The sequence below is a fragment of the Octopus bimaculoides genome, chromosome 6 (assembly GCF_046866305.1).
Source record: "Octopus bimaculoides isolate indiv1 chromosome 6, ASM4686630v1, whole genome shotgun sequence".
Lineage (NCBI taxonomy): Eukaryota > Metazoa > Mollusca > Cephalopoda > Octopoda > Octopodidae > Octopus > Octopus bimaculoides.
This window is the reverse complement of record NC_142933.1, coordinates 13655110-13667934: the sequence shown is the minus strand read 5'-3', so window position 1 is coordinate 13667934 and position 12825 is coordinate 13655110. Positions and strand designations below refer to the sequence as shown.

Sequence of the window (12825 nt, the reverse complement as noted above, 5' to 3'; positions counted from 1 at the left end):
AACCTTATATTCCTCTTGATGCTTTCTGATACTGTCCCCCAAGGCCCCAACAATAATTGGCACTATCTTCACCTTCATTTTCCATAGCCGGGCTATTTCACACTTAAGAGGGTTGTTTCTATTCAGCTATTCGCCTTCCTTCTTGACTATTCATGTTTCAAAAGGGCATACAGCATCAACTATATAGCGTATATGCTGAACCTTGTCCTCCACCACTAGGACTGGTTTATTTTGATCTAGCACCTGATCTCTTTCGATTGGGAAATCAATGAAATCGACTATGTTATTATTAATATTATTGTTATCATTATTATTAATATTTAATAGGACTGACGTAACTCCTCCAGTAGGTATACAGAAGGAAAAAAACAGAGGAGTGCCATTGTTATCAAGTGAACGATATTTCAGCATCTAGTGTTTACTTGATAACAATGGCACTCTTCCTTTTGTTTTGCTTCTGTATACCGTCTGGAGGTGTTACCTCAATCCTATAAAATATTACTAAAAAGGAAGTAGATTGACAAGTTTATTTTTTGAACCAGTGGAAGGAACACGAGATGCCGAAATATCATTCACTTGATAACAATGGCACTCTTCTCTTTTTTGCTTCTATTATTATTATTATTATTATTATTATTATTATTATTATTATTATTATTATTATTAAAAATGTCGTATAGTATACAATGTCGTGTGGTTGTTAATTGAAGATATTGTGTCTACCGGGTGTTTGTACTGTTTGTCAAGTCGAAGCAAGGAGCTCAGACAGACAGCACTTTACGCAATCAGTGTGCAGTTCCAAGTAATTCCGACTTCTGAAACACATCTAAATTGTAGGATATTTCTAAGGTTTTAAGATGGTTTTGTTTTTTTTCAGATCGGGTAGTATTGAATCCAATGCTCTGATGACAGTAGGGGACTCTGTCTTGAGTATTGCTCTTACCCTGCGATAACATTCGTTGTTGATCATTTCCCTTCTCCGTTGGTTCTAACTCCTTTATGATATTCTGCTGGTCAAAATTAATGTTGAATGTTTCTGTCATTTTTCCTTTGATAAAGGTAGCTTTTGTACATTTATCGAGACCAAAATGCATCCTAACGACATCATTGAATTGTTTACCCATTGCTAGTAAGCTCTGTAGTTGTTGGTCATTTTTTTGCAAAGAGCTTTAAATCGTCCATTTATAAAAGATGATTTATTTTTTTATCAATCATTTTATAGCCATACTGTACATCGTCGAGCAATTTCGAGAGAGAGACATTGAGGCTAGACAAAAGAGGAATGGTGATAGAGAGTCACCCTGGAAAATGCCACGTGAAATTTTTACATCTCCGGCATTGAAAGATTCATTGTCACTGCTCAAAGTTAGTGTGGTTCTGCATGATGTCATACTTACAGACAAGAAGTTTCGCAGAGTAGATGCTATTTTATACATTTCCAGGTATGTGGTAGACTATAGTCTATCCAAGCTATCGAAAAGTTGTTTTTTTTTTGTCGTTTGTGACAATTTTCCAAGATCATCTTATTGATGAATAGCTGATCTTTACAACCATAGGACCCACGTTTACATTCAAGACAAATGTTAGTATTTTATACATTGCTGTTAAGCAGGTTGTGGGTCTATAATTTTTTGGTTAATTTGTTTCTTCATATTTTGGAAGTAGGAATGTAACACCATTAACTAGCCAAGAAGGAATCAGGCTAGGTTGTTGCAAAATATTGTTGTAAAGTTTTGTTAGCAGTTAATGGCTCACTGGGAAGTTATTCAACCAGAAGTTAGGAATTTTATCCTTTCCGGAAGTCTTCCATTTGCTTGACTTCCTGAGAGCAGATCTCACATCCGCTACCTTGACACCCTTCCACTTTTGCCCTTTTAAGGAATCTTAAGTCAGTAGATATTCTATCAATCCAAGAAGCCTTTTTATTGTATGTTTTTTCTTCTGCTCAAATTTTATTCAAAAATTCCTGCACGTCTTATTTTGATAGGACAGACTTTATTGTAACTGGTATTTTCCCTATTTTCCTGTAAAAAGTTTTTTGGGGTTGTTATTGAACATGTTGTTGTCTTTGAAGAATCTAACGCACTTATAATACCTTGCTAAGCGGGCAGCTTTAGCACATATTTTTTGCTTGATAGTGTCTATAGTGGTATCGGTGTTAAGTATGGTTTCATATTATTTTATTTCTTTAATTTTCGGATTTTTGTTGGTTTGATAGTCTTGTCAAACTTAAGTTTTTTAAAGCATTCTACGTCAGACCTAGATAGCTGAATTTGGTGTTGAATACGCTCTTGCCAAGTAGGCTTTTTGTGGGAATGAACATCATTAGCTGAAAATATATATCCTTACGTGCAAGGCGGATTTTACCAATTACTTTCAGGTTTTGGTTAGAATGGCGAATTTTTGGGTCGGTGTCACGTTCATTCATACTGGCTTCTTTAATTTTCAGCCATTCAATCATTTGATTTTTTAGATCATCTACTTCAGTTGAGTCAGATTTTGTGTTACTTTCTTCATCTATTTGATTTTCATCTGCCTTTGTGTTTATGGTTCGTTCAGAGAGTATTTCACTTTGCTTATCAGATACATTCACTCTTTCTATCTGTACTGCATTTTCCTCAGACCTAGGCTGGTCTATAATTATTTTCTCAGTAGTACATTCATTAGCTGCAAATTCGTTCCTTTTATCCCTTACTGATCGTTTAATTCGGTCATTCTCCAAATCAGTTAGTAAATTCTTTTTCATCATGTTACTTCTTACGTAGGCAAGTTTGTTGCTGTCTGTGTAGGATCTTACTTCAAGGTGCCTCTGTCTCCAGTTTCAGCAGGTTTGTTCAGCGTTAGATTTATTTGTGGGGAGATAAATGGCATGATAGAAGGCCTTGACAACTTCTTCTTCTTCTTCTTCTTCTTCTTCTTCTTCTTCTTCTTCTTCTTCTTCTTCTTCTTCTTCTTCTTCTTCTTCTTCTTATTATTATTATTATTATTATTATTATTATTATTATTATTATTATTATCATTACTACTACTACTACTACTACTACTACTACTACTACTACTACTACTACTACTAAGGCGGCTAGCTGGCAGAATCGTTAGCAAGGCGGGTAAAAATGCTTAGCAGTATTTCGCCGGTCGCTACACTCTAAGTTCAAATTCCACCGAAGTCGACTTTACTTTTCTTCCTTTCAGGGGTCGATAAATTAAGTACTAGTAAAGTACTGTTGTGTATGTAATTGACTCATCCCCCCCCCCCGAAAATTTCTGCCCTTGTGACAAAATGTGAAACCATCATTTTTATTAGTATCAATTTTATTATTGATATTATTAAGAGGGTGAGCTGGCAGAATTGTTAGCGCGCCAAGTAAAATGCGTTGCTGCCTTTCGGCCATCCTTACGTTCTGAGTTCAAATTCCGCAGTTGAAGACTTTGCATTTCATTCTTCCGATAAAATAGATACCAGCCGTGTACTGGGGTTCATATAAACGACGAGTCCCCTCCCCTAAAATTTCAGGCGTTTTGCCTTTAGTAGAATGGATAATTACAACTATTATTAATATTTGGATTTTGCTTTGTATTTGTACAAGTTGAATCTAAGTCTCACCCAGAGACCCCATGACAAAACAAGTTAGAATTTCAAGTTTGTGTTGTGACTAGGGTGCCATATATTTGATTTGCACAGAGTATTGTTCTAGAGACTGTCTGTCAAAACATAAGTAAATTAAAAGTTTGTTGTTTTAAACGTAATTTGATTATAAGATGATAGTGGAAGAAAGATTCCAGGTTAGCGATTGCACCGCTTAGATGTTGGTTAGGGACTTGGTTATTTTAGTTTAAATGTAACAATTATGTGTGTAGGACATTGCTCATAAGCTCGTAAAGCATTTCTGGTGAGGCGTATAACACGACCTGGTCTGTAGGGGTAGATTGCTCTTTGTCACGTTTGTAAATGTTTGACACGCAATAAACAAGAGTTCAATGAATCACTGTCGGCTGTTATTTTCTCAGTATAGCTTAACTGAAGTTAAATTTAAATATAATTTGGAGAGAAGTATGCGGTGAAACCACGTTGATATGACACCGTTGAATTTGGGAGCCACTGGACAAAAATAAATAAATGTAAGATAGGAGGCAGAGAGTGGGGGGAGGTGAGAGTAAGAGAAGAGAGAGACGAGAAACGAGAAGTGAAAGAGAACGTGAAAAGAGTGCAACAGGATACAAATTAGGAAGAAGAACAAAGAGCATAGAAGTAAAAGAAAGGGAGAGAGAGAGAGAGAGAGAGAGAGAGACAGAGAGAGAGAGACAGAGAGACAGAGAGAGAGAGAGAGACAGAGAGAGAGAGATTGGGGAGAGGGAGGGGAAATAGACAGACAGAGGAGAATGTATCAAAAGGTGTGTTATGATACCCAGAATCAAGTCGATGAACAAACATCAGATTCCCCATATAACAAAGAAGAGTGCATGTGTTCATGCGTCTGTGTGAGTGTATGTATGTGTGTCTGTGTGCATGCATGCGTGCGTGTATGTATATGCCTCATGAATATGAGGAAAAGAAAATAAGGCTTCAAACAGAAGGGATGGTAGAGTGTTATACAGGGACAGTGAACGGATGGGATTTACTTAAAGGATGAAACAAGTTGTTTAGCAAGGTTCTTGGGCGGACGCTCACGAGCTTAAAAAATGGAGACCAAATGTTGAATCACTTAAATAATAACCCGAAGCATTTTCCCCAAACCTAAACCTAAACCTCACTTTAACCCTGTGGATAGACTATATAAGAAACATACTTTAAGAGATCTCAGTCACATTTTCTGAGGTTATCAGTCTCTTGTGATAGAATCATTGCAAAGCAATTCGTTTAAACACTCTCGTTATATTTAACAACTGATAAAATATTACGACAATGGAGTTTCGTATTGCAGCTGTTTTTCTCTTGATCGCAGTCACAGCAGTCTACAACCAAGACATTATGACCATATGTAAGCAGACAGAAATTAGACCGGGATCAAATTTTCTGCGATCACCAAGGAACTGCAGTGAATTTTATTTATGTAATCCTATGTTTCGACGATCTTTAGCATGTGGTAGGGGAACAGTGTTTTCACAGTCTCAACAAGTCTGTGTGATGAGGAACAGCCAATTTGACGATTGTAACCGTGTCATTTATGGAGGAAAATTCAGTAAGTTTATGTTTGTTTACTTTATTGTAATTATTATTATCATCATCATCATCATCATCATTATTATTATTATTATTATTATTATTATTATTATTATTATTATTATTATTATTACCTTTGCACATCTTCTAACGCTGGAGATGTACTATGGTGTCAACTGTTCGCTACCAGTGAACTAAGGTAACACCTCTTATTTTTAGAGCACCTTCGGGAGTATTCGAGCGGTTCCAAGCAGTGCTGCTTTCTGCGACTGCTTCACCCTCATTGCAGCCCCTATGTGTTCCACGTACTTCTCGAGATTTTTGCTCACTGTTCCCAGGGCTCCGACAATTATTGGTACTACTACTACCTTTTTAATCGACCACAGCTGCTTAACTTCCCAAGCTAACCTTTCATATTAATATTATTATTATTATTATTATTATTATTATTATTATTGTCACTGAGGTAAAATATACGAAGACCAGTATACCCATCATGACAACCGTCTGATAAGGGTACGCCAGGCTCATGCATCACAACCTTATGTGCGCAACGTGTGGATCTCATATCAAGATATACAGCGCATGACCTTGCAAATGGGACCCAGTTGGAATTTTCTTCAGGTCGAGTAGCCCGTCCCGCTCAAAAGTTCCCTGAATCAGGGTTGTTTAAGAATGTTGAATGAAACACCTATGTTTTCAGAGGTGTATCATCCAAACTCCAAAGTATTCTTCTCAGCACAGAGCCATCTCTGATAATCTAGCACTACTTCTGCTTGTGATCAGAGCTGCACATATCGTCAGCCATTACCACTAAGGAACATGCTCAACTGGTCACGGTCAAGCAGCTGACAAGCAAATCTGAGGTATTGAGCAGATTATTTGCTGTAGCCCATCTTTTATACCGAGATAAAACAATGTACTATTACAACTACAACTACTACTACTACTACTACTACTACTACTACTACTACTACTACTACTACTACTACTACTACTACTGCTACTACTATAATCACTCGACGAGACACACCCAACGTCTTAGGGCGAATGAAGTATAAGAGATGTTATAGTATGACTGACAGTTTGAGGAGGGGCAGAGCAGAAGCGAAATACCTTCATGTAAGACAACACATACATTTAAACTGAAAAGATATTCGTAACAATGTGGGCAGTACTTGTCAGCACAATCTTTTGCATTTCTCTGGGACATAGTTCTCCTAGGATATTATCTAGATGCTTCTGACATCCCCTTCTTATCATACCAAGTGCACCCACTACTGACATCACCTTATCGTACCAAGTGCACCCACTACTTCTGCTCGTGATCAGAGATGCACATATCAACAGCCACCTAGGGACATGCTCAACTGGTTAAGGTCAAACAACTGACAAGCAAATCTGTGGTATTAAGCAGAATATTTGCTGTAGCCAATCTTTTATACCAAGACAAAACAATGTACATGATAACACTTTCAATCAGTTAAGATCAGAAACCATGAGAGCCACTGCCTGGTACTGCATCCGGGCATTTATTATTATTATTATTATTAGTAGTAGTAGTAGTAGTAGCAGCAGCAGCAGCAGCAGCAGCAGCAGCAGCAGCAGCAGCAGCAGCAGCAGCAGTAGTAGTAGTAGTAGTAGTAGTAGTAGTAGTAGTAGTAGTAATGGTAGTAGTAGTAGTAGTAAGGCGGTGAGATAGCCGAATTGGTAGCAAGCCGGACGAAATGCCTAGCGGTATTTCGTCAGACATTCTTACGTTCTGTGTTCAAATGCCTTCAGGATCGGCTTTACCTTTCATCATTTCGGGGTCGATAAATTATGTATCAGTTGCGTACTGGGGTCGATCTAATCGACTGGCCCCCACCTCCCCTAAATAAAATTTCGGGCCTTATGCCTAGAGTAGGAAAGATTATTATTATTGTTGTTGTTATTATTACTATAGTGTAGCGAACTGACAGTATCGCGAAGGTCGTCGGGAAATGTGCCTTGCGGTATTTGTTACCTCCTTTGGGATTTTAAATTAATCCGTGGTCAGCGCTGTTCTTCCCTGTTCGACGCTTTAGAAAATATAGTACAAATCAAGTACTGGGGTCAATTTTAGTGGCCTTTGATTAAATTCAAAATTACGAAGAATGGTAGAAAGCAGGATTCGTTACAGCATTGGAAGTAATTTTGCATTGCTGTATTTGTTTCGGCTCTTTGCGTTCTGGGTTCAATTCTCAGAGGTCCACATTACTTTAAATCCTTTCGTAGTTGATAAAATAAAGTACCTTGTGCTAAAATTTGAAACCATTAATATTACAATGGTAAGGAGATCAGCGAAAATATCAACTTAATATCAGCCTTATGTTACATTAAGCTCTGATTACATTGAAGCAGTCATTGCCTTCAAGTTTATCATCATTATCATCAAACCCTGTACATTAACGTTTTGATTTCGAAACTGCAAAGGGCCGGTGACCCCATTTCCATAACATATGTGACGGGGGTCAGAACACACACACACTGGACGGGACGCCAGTCCGTCGCAGGATTATTCACTAGTGAACGGGATTAACACAACATACATGATAACACTTTCAATCAGTTAAGATCAGAAACCATACAACTCGGTCTAGGTGCCCCCCCCCCGCCAAATAATCTTCCGATCGTGAGTGCCACACCCTAAACACTAGGATACGCATCTTCATTCTCTCATTCTTTCATTCTTTCGATGAAAGACAAAAAATAATTTAAAAAAGAAACAAAATACTGACTGTTACGTGATCAAGTCTGTTCAAACTAAGTGTGATCCCCCACCATCACCACCACATGTATCGGTATTTCTATGTCAATGTACGAAATGAAACATAACTTGGAGCTGATGTAGTTAACACAAGAGAAAAAGAAAGGTAATTAGAAATATTTATGTGGTGATTAAAAAAAAATCTCTATTATTTGTCAAATAAGTGTTAATTTATTTTATTTCTCGGTTTCTAAAACGACGTGACATTCAGGTCTTTGTTGCAAATGTAAACGAATTGCAACGGGGTAGACTTGCTTCCAAGCCATCAAGTACTCTCAGAGTGTTTAGGAGAGATCCAATTTCACCACACTTCTAGTGTAATATTTATCTTCTTTAACAATCGTAAAGCTACAATCTCTCGCGTCTGCCCTGAATACAACTCAACATCTGTTTATTTCTTTATATTTTAATTGCAATATGTGTGTGTGTGTGTGTGTGTGTGTGTGTGTGTGTGTGTGTGTGTGTGTGTGTGGAGAGAGAGAGAGAGAGAGAGAGAGTTGAAAAGAGATTCGGGATCTATACAAATCAAATTTCCAAATAGAAAATATGGACGTGGTAATAAGCTCAGTAGTAAATGTAAGACATATAGGTTTAAGAAGAAATTTAATAAAATGATTTGAAAATTATATAAAGAAAATATTATCGGTTTCGATAATGAATTCCATCTTATCAAATATCAGTTAAAATTTATAAAAATAGGAAGTAAAACAGTTTATCTTTTAAGGGTCAAAATCTTGGTTTATGTGGCTGAGTAGCAAGTAGGAAGCCACTTCTTCAACAAGCCAACGTCAAGCGAAGAATGGATTGGGCCAGTGAAGAAGCCACTAGCATGTTGGGACACTGTCATATTATCTGATGAGTCCAGATTTGCTGTATTTCCTGAAAATGGTCAACTGTGGGTCTGGAGACTCTGTGTTCAAGATAAACTGTTTTTACTTCAATTTTTGTAACATTTTACTAATATTTAATAACATGAGATTCATCATCGATACCAGTATTATTATTATTTTTTTTTTTTATATAATTTTAAAATCATTTTCATTAAATTTCTTCTGAAATTGAAATGTCTTGCATTTACTTTTAGTGCAATTTTCACTTCCATCATTTATGTATGTATGTATGTATGTATGTATCTATCTATCTATCTATCTATCTATCTATCTATCTATCTATCTATCTATCTATCTACATGTATGTACCAAGTGAATGACCCTTAAAAATTGTGAAGCACAGATCAGGAAAACACAGATCCAGGCTCATACATAAACACACATACACAAACATACGCATACATATAAACATACTTGCTAGGCTATACAGACGTGAGAAATAGAAGTCAGTACATAAACACATGCATATTTACATATATACGTTAATACAGATACATACACATATGCATGCATGTATGTATTATATGTGTGTATGTATGTTATCAATCAGTTTCATTTCTGTATTTCTTGTCCATAGAGAAAGAGCCGGACTCTAACATAGATTCAAGGCTCCTTCATTGAAACTTTTATCAACATCATCTAGGTATTTGTGCATATGTGTGTGTGTGTGCAGTATTTGGTGTTAGTGTATGCGCAGATTTGTATGTTTGTTTTGTATGTATGTATGTATGTATGTATGTATGTATCTATCTATCAGTCTGTCTGTCTGATTGTCTGTCTGCCTGTCTATCTATGTCTCTATCTATCTATCTACCTGTACATATATATATATATATATATATATATATATATATATATATATATATATATATATATATATATATATATATATATATGGTGAGTGGGGGACAAAAGAGAGTGACACAGACAAAGAGATAGATAGAGATATATAGATAAAGTCTGTACATAATGAAAAATCTTTCTGAATTGCATTAAATTCAAGTATTATCTATCGTCTGCTTACAGTTGGTCACGTGTGATACATACTATGTAAGTTGTTAGAAATAAGGATTTCTAACTGAGGCGCCAGTTCAGCAGTTTTGAGGGGAGGAGAATAATCGATGCCACTGATCACAATACTTTACTGTGCTTTATGCTATCGATCCCGACCTCAGAATGTAAAGATCCGGAATAAACATCACAAGGTTGTTTCCCCCGACTCTCTAACATTTCTATCAACTTGCCCCCATGACATCTTGAAATACTAAACATAAGCGGTTGTAGACGATTACTCTGTCTCTTTACTTGTTTCAGTCTTTTGACTGTGGCCATGCTGGAGCACCGCCTTTTAGTCGAGCAAATCGACTCCAGGACTTATTCTTTGGAAGCCTGGTACTTATTCTATCGGTGTCTTTTGCCGAACCGCTAAGTTACAGGGACGTAAACACACCACCATCGGTTGTCAAACGATTTTAGGGGGACAAACACACAAACATTTACACTCACATACATATATATATACATATATACGACGGGCTTCTTTCAGTTTCCATCTACCAAATCTACTCACAAGGCTTTGGTTGGCCCGAGGCTATTAGTAGAGAACACATGCCTAAGGTGCCACGCAGTGGGACTGAACCCGGAATCATGTTGTTCGTAAGCAAGCTACTTACCGCACAGCCACTCCTAGATTATTAATATTTTATTTAAATCCACCGATGTCGACCTTACCTTGCAGCCATTCGGGTTTTCGATAAAATAAATACCAGTTGAGCATTGGGAACGATGCATTCAACTTACCCCACCCCCGCCAAATAAAATTGCTGACCTTGTGCCAACATTGGAAGCCAATATATCATTTAATTTCTTTTTTTTTACAGATGATCCTCTCTGTAACCCATTCGCATACGGAAATAACCGTGACCCACAAGATTGTACTAGGTATATTCCTTGCTACAACCGAACCTCTTATCCGTCCATGGCATGCCAAGCCGGTCTTTACTTTAGCGTCCAGCTACAAAGATGTACCACTCCCACAGAATCCGACTGTAGGATCCGTTGTGAGTATTTGTTTTTTTACTTTTTATTGTTATTTTTATTTTTGTTCCTTCTATCACATCTGTTTCTTGTGATGAAACTCCGAAAATTTCGTAGTATAGCAGTCCTAAAATCATATTCTCTAAACATTTATGTTCGTTGTTCGGTCGTGAATTTCTCCATGGTTAATCTCCAACGGCTTCTTTATAAACATTGTGAAGTTAATTTATAAGAAAACGAGAAAAAAAGGATATTTAAAGAAATATAATTTCAGTGCGGAAGTCATCATAGCCATTCAAAAACAAGCAACAACTGTAAACTCGAACTAACTGCGTCATAATCAGAACTACGGTTCCACTGCGTCCTTAACATCCCAGAACTTTTAGTAGCCTCTGTATTTTCAAAAGAGCGAAAAATTAAATTCTCAAATATTTCTATTTTCCCCTAAACTACAAGTAAATAAAAGCGTCCGAAACATGATTCCTTCGAAGAATCTTTGGAGTAATGTTACCCGATGGGGTGCATAGTTCAGAGTTGGGTCATTAAAACTTCCTTTTAATATCTCTGATGCAAACTTTCTATCATCCTTTATATATTTTCGACTAAAATTACGTGAACATGTCGCAAATATAGAATGCAAGGCTAAATGCGTAACAGTATTTACAATGTTTCGATATTATAAAATCAAAGTTCAAATCCTCTAACAGTTTTATTTCTCTTTGAACTGTCTTGCATCCATTAAGGAAATATAGATTATGCAGTTTAATTTCACGAACTGATCTTTTATAATTACATTTAAATTTCAAATATACATTACAATCAATGCCGATATAACTCAGCCAAATCTCTATTGAGGTCTTCGTTTCTGGTATAAACAAATTCATGTCACTTAACTCACCAACCTTTTGAGTATAAGGACGTTATATACTTCTTTATTTGTCATAAATACACATCGTTGACAGGTATGATTCAAAAACAAAATATATAGCTAGAAACAACACAAAAATGTCCCCTGGGCAGCGATTCTCGCGAATGCCAGGTGCATTTTGGCCTCCTTGGACATTGTCAATCATGTGTAGCCAGTAATGTGCATAGATGATGTCTGTTCTCCCGGATATAAAGGAAACAGGGAATAATATATGCACTGATATTGCGAATAGCCGACGAGCTGAATAAAACTTCGGTGTACGGAGGGCAGAATGTATGTGGCGTTCTCATTACTTTCCTTAATATATTGTGCTTACACTACATGTCTGTGAAAAGGTTTTTTTCACAGAGGGAAATCTTCAGTATCCAATCTCTCACCGGTTTATATGCGATAAGTATAATGCAGAGATTTTAATTTAATGCCGTTTCAATCGCGTACACCAAGAATATATGTCCCGGACGTATATTCCTCTGATCCACAGTAGCATCGTTTTATGTAGCAGATCTTGCAGTATTTTTAACAGATGAAGTTAACTGAAATCATTTTACTCTTTAAAAACCCGTGTTTGTTTATTTAATTTTATTTTTCAGAAATCACTTTGAGCTTCCGAAATGATCCCTACCAACGAATTCATATAAAAAACCCGATGCGAGCGTCGAACCTGAGATAATTTCAATTGCATTTTTATAGAAAAATAAAGTGCTTTAAAACATAATTCACTGCGTCGTCTTTTCATTTATTTGCTTTCGTATTTATTGCCATTATACAACAGAATTTATTGAAATTTAAATTAAAAATATAAATAATTTTTTATGTATTCTACTCAATATAGACAAACGTTAACAAGTTTGATGAAACAACCGATTGCTGTCATGTATTTTTGTTTCTTTCTTAACTTCAGGAAAACAGCTTGGTTTTACAACTTCTGGCCATGTGGCTTCACAATATATTTACATTTGTAGCCAGTGACTTGACTGAATTTCTCCATTTGTCTAGGCCGTATTGCAACGTGTACACTGAT

At 36.5% G+C, this 12825-nt stretch overlaps 1 long non-coding RNA gene across 1 annotated transcript; it reads left to right on the top strand.

Moving 5' to 3' along the window:
* Window positions 1–4800: 4800 nt before the first annotated feature.
* On the top strand, window positions 4801–12519 carry LOC106872971 (uncharacterized). The gene is made up of 3 exons (XR_016242106.1): window positions 4801–5180; window positions 10720–10899; window positions 12395–12519. It is a non-coding gene; the product is annotated as an uncharacterized LOC106872971 (long non-coding RNA).
* Window positions 12520–12825: the final 306 nt, after the last annotated feature.